Source organism: Oryctolagus cuniculus, chromosome 11, assembly GCF_051225735.1.
Source record: "Oryctolagus cuniculus isolate XC-2025 breed Fujian yellow rabbit chromosome 11, ASM5122573v1, whole genome shotgun sequence".
In the NCBI taxonomy this organism is placed as follows: domain Eukaryota; kingdom Metazoa; phylum Chordata; class Mammalia; order Lagomorpha; family Leporidae; genus Oryctolagus; species Oryctolagus cuniculus.
In genome coordinates this window covers 59450611-59455192 of record NC_142877.1, presented here as the reverse complement: position 1 = coordinate 59455192, position 4582 = coordinate 59450611, and the positions used below count along the sequence as shown (strand labels likewise).

The 4582-nt window shown below is 45.9% G+C and overlaps 1 long non-coding RNA gene across 1 annotated transcript; it reads left to right on the top strand.

Moving 5' to 3' along the window:
- Positions 1-456: 456 nt before the first annotated feature.
- Positions 457-2590, top strand: LOC149123494 (uncharacterized). The gene is made up of 3 exons (XR_016216816.1): positions 457-580; positions 2276-2381; positions 2557-2590. It is a non-coding gene; the product is annotated as an uncharacterized LOC149123494 (long non-coding RNA).
- The last annotated feature ends 1992 nt before the right edge of the window (positions 2591-4582 follow it).

Sequence of the window (4582 nt, the reverse complement as noted above, 5' to 3'; positions counted from 1 at the left end):
TCTTCATGCTCAAAGTAAAATTTTCTTTTCTTGAGAAGTAATTTATGTTGAAAAGACATCTTGAGACAACCAAAGGGGAGGGTTGAGCTTCCTGGAAGGAGCAATTAAGGAAAGAATAAGTAGACTGCAGACAACTTGTAAATTTAATATTATACAAAGGTCCTAAGACATCAGATAGAAATGCTGAGTTCTGGGGCCAGTGCCGTGGCTCACTTGGTTGGTCATCCGCCTACAGCGCCGGCATCCCATATGGGCGCCGGGTTCTAGTCCCAGTTGCTCCTCTTCCAGTCCGGCTCTGCTGTGGCCCGGGAGGGCAGTGGAGGATGGCTCCCTGCACCCGCATGGGAGACCAGGAAGAAACACCTGGCTCCTGGCTTCAGATCGGCGCAGCACTGGCCGTAGCGGCCATTTGAGGGGTGAACCAACAGAAGGAAGACCTTTCTCTCTGTCTCTCTCTCTCTCTCACTATCTATATCTCTACCTGTCAAATTAAAAAAAGAAAAAAAGAGCCCAGGCTCTATTAAAAGAAAAAAAGAAGAAGAAAGAAAGAAATGCTGAGTTCTACCAGCTGCCATGTATAGTAAGTAAGCAGTAATATGTCCAAGACTTTCATCTCAGTCCACTGGATACCATCTCTATATTTCTGGGTCATTGAGGGCTTTGTCCTTAAGTCTTTTTTTTTTTTTTTTCTGACAGGCAGAGTGGACAGTGAGAGAGAGAGACAGAGAGAGAAAGGTCTTCCTTTGCCGTTGGTTCACCCTCCAATGGCCGCCGCTGCAGCCGGCGCACCGCGCTGATCCGATGGCAGGAGCCAGGATCCAGGTGCTTTTCCTGGTCTCCCATGGGGTGCAGGGCCCAAGCACCTGGGCCATCCTCCACTGCACTCCCTGGCCATAGCAGAGAGCTGGCCTGGAAGAGGGGCAACCGGGACAGAATCCGGCGCCCCAACCGGGACTAGAACCCGGTGTGCCGGCGCCGCAAGGTGGAGGATTAGCCTATTGAGCCACGGCGCCGGCCTGTCCTTAAGTCTTAAGACATTTAAGTTGGGGCCAGTGCTGTGGCGTAGCGGGTTAAGCTGCCACCTTCAGTGCCAGCATCCCATATGAGTGCCAGTTCGAGTCCTGGCTGCTCCACTTCTGACCCAGCTCTCTGCTATGGCCTGGGAAACAGTAGAAGATGGCCCAAATCCTTGGGCCCCTGCACCCACATGGGATACCCAGAGGAAGTTCCTGGTTCTTGGCTTTGGATCGGTGCAGCTCCAGTCACTGCAGCCATCTGGGGAGTGAACCAGCTGATGGAAGACCTCTCTCTCTCTCTCTCTCTCTCTCTCTCTCTCTCTCTCTGCCTCTCCTTCTGTCTCTCTGTAACTCTTTCAAATAAATAAATAAATCTTTTTAAAAAAAAATTGGTTAAGTTGATTAAACCTGGAGTGTATGTTCAGACACTTCCTGATTCGCCTACTGATATTTTCATTGGTCAGGTGACAGCCTTCTTTTTCTTTTTTTAATATTTATTTTATTTATTTGAAAGAGGTAGAGCCAGAGAGAGAGAGGGAGGTCACTCCCCAAATAACTGCAATGTCCAGAGCTGAGCTAATCCGAAGCCAGGAGCCTCTTCTGGGTATCCCACATGGGTGCAGGGGCCCAAGCACTCGGGCATCCTCTGCTGCACCACAGCACCAGCCCCCTGCCCGTCTTTTTAAAATCACTTTTTGGGCTAGCGCTGTGGCTCAGCCTGCAGTGCCAGCATCCCATATGGGTGCTTGTTGAAGTCCCAGCTGTGCCACTCTGATCCAGCTCCCTGCTAATGTGTCAAGGAAAGCAGCAGAGGATGGCCCAAGTGTCTGGGCCCCTGCAACCCACATGGGAGACCCAGGTGAAGCTCCTGGCTCCTAGCTTCAGCCTACCCCAGTCCTGGGCAGCCATTTGAGGAGTGAATCAGCGGATGAAAGATTCTCTCTATATAACTGCCTGTCAAACAAATAAATCTTTAAATAAGTAAATAAAATCACTTTATACTGTGTATCTAAACCTACCAAAAGTTCAACTCGAAAGATATGTTACTAGATTAACAATATTAGGGCCTAGTAGGGTTGTTTTCACAACTACAGCTATCATAGCTCCTAAATTTCCATCAGAGAACAAAGGGGTTACTGTAAAGAGCAGCTTAGAAAAAATAACCCAACTTTATTTACATAAAACCTGTTTTTCTCAGAACACTTGGACTTCTTACATATCTACATAACTTGTTTCTTCCATGTTTGATTTTGTTTGAGGGATTCTAAGTGTCATGTTGCTCTCGCCTGGATTTACAACAAGATTAAACAAGACAGTCCTAGTGTACTTTCTATCTTCTGAGAAGAAGGAGAGGCAAGCTGTCAGGTTGGTGCTGCCGTTTAATGGAAATTTTCCTTCATGTTTCCTTTAACATAATTTCTTTTTTCTTTCTTTTTATATAAAATGGATTATAATACAGTCAGCATGCTAAAATGCTTTGCATTTCTTCAAACTTTTTTCCTGTTTTTTAAAAAAATACTGGGATTATTGACTGGCATAGCTGGTAAAGCCGCCATATAGGCACCAGTTTGTCTCAGCTCCACTACTGATCCAGCTCTCTAAAGTGCCTTGGAAAAGCAGGCGAAGATGGCCCAAGTACTTGACCATGTGCACTCAAATGGGAAACCTGGAAGAAGCTTCTGGCTCCTGGCTTTGGCCTGGCCCTGGCCATTGCAGGCCATTTGGGAAGTGAACCAACAGATGGAACATCTCTCTCTCTCTCTCTCTCACTCCCTGCCACTCCTCTCTCTGTAAGTCTACCTTTCAAATAAATCTTAAAAAAAAGACTGATGTGCCAAGTTCCTCATTAGTTGAGCACCAGGGCCGGTGCTGTGACATAGTGGATAAAGCCGCTGCCTGCAGTGGGTGCCGGTTTGAGCCCCGGTTGCCCAACTTCCAATCCAGCTCTCTGCTATGGCCTGGGAAAGCAGTAGAAGATGGCCCAAAACACTTGGGCCCCTGCACCCATGTGGGAGACCCAGAGGAAGCTCCTGGCTCCTGGGTCGGATCGGCACAGCTCCAGTCATTGCAGCCAATGCAGGGAAGTGAACCATCGGATGGAAGACTCTCTCTCTCTGCCTCTCCTCTCTGTGTAACTCTGACTTTCAAATAAATAAATAAAATCTTTTAAAAAAAATAAAAAATTACTGATGACTTACTAGTTCGTCTTAGTGAGAAAGACTGGTATTAGGCTTCCAACAAGAGACACAATACTCATGGTTTTTAAATTAACACTTCTAATATCAAAGTACTTGGACAAAAGCTGGTATACTTGTCAGTGAACTTATTACAGAACATACTACACTCGTTTGAAGAAAAACCATTCTCAGAGAATGCTAGCTTTCTTTTTCTCTGACTTTCCAATTCACATATACTAAAATGTAGAACCAAAGGGCCTCATCCCCAAACTTGGAAATGTAGAAATAAGCCCAGAGAAAAAGAAAATACATCCTTAGGCTAGTGACTTCAACACAGAGTTAGGGAAACTCAGTGTTGGGGAGGAAGGGGGGACGGTCCCTGTAGGAGGTCTGAGGAGATGGCTATTTCTAGTCCTGACTGTAAACAGCAGAGATCGCATATTTACTTCGCTAGAAATGAATCTTATCTACAACTTCAATAGTAACTAACATTTGCTCAGCAAATGACATGTATTACCTAATCTTCCTAGTGGTCCCCATTTGACATATAAGGAAACTGGCAAAGATGAATTAGCAGGGATGGGGGACCTGCCAACGGCCATTTGGATATTTATGATATTTGCAGGACATACAAAATTATCAACTCAAAAATTATCCTACTCTAGGGGCCAGTGTTGTGGTGCAGCAGGTTAAGCCGCCACCTGCAACACTGGCATCCCAAATAAGCACTGGTTTGAGTCCCAGCTTCACTTCTCCCTGGATGTGCTTGCAAGGCAGTGAGAGATGGCCAAATACCTGGGCCCCTGCCACCCATGTGGAAGACTTGGACAGAGTCCAGATTCCTGGCTTTTGCCTGGCCCAGCCCCAGCTATTATAGGCATTTGGGGGAGTAAACCAGCAGATGGAATTTATTCTCTCTCCTCCTTCCTCCCTCTGGGAAGCTACCTTCCAAATAAGAAAAATCTTAAAAAAAAAAAAAAAAAAAACTCTCACTGTCCACTCTGCCTGTCAAAAAAAAAAAAAAAAAAAAAGTTATAGATGTTACTAAATCTTGAGTCCTGCCTGTGGTTCCCTTGGCAGCATAGGCCTACTGGCCAGACCCCCCGCCACCCCTGGAAAGTGAGTTGAGATTCAGATAAAGAAGTCTGACTTCCGAGTCTGTTCTTAATATTTCCACAATACTGCCTCCTGAGAATTTCAAAATTTCCCATTCGTAGTAAGCTCAATCTCATTTAATCCTAACCCTCAATTTACTGTGGCAAAGCTGTCAGAAATTTTAAAACAGCTTTCAGGGTATTTTAAATTCCCTACTTCCAGGGCAGGCACTTGATGTGGTTAGGACCTGGCTTGGAACACCTGCATCCCATACTGGAGTGCCTGGGTTCCCAT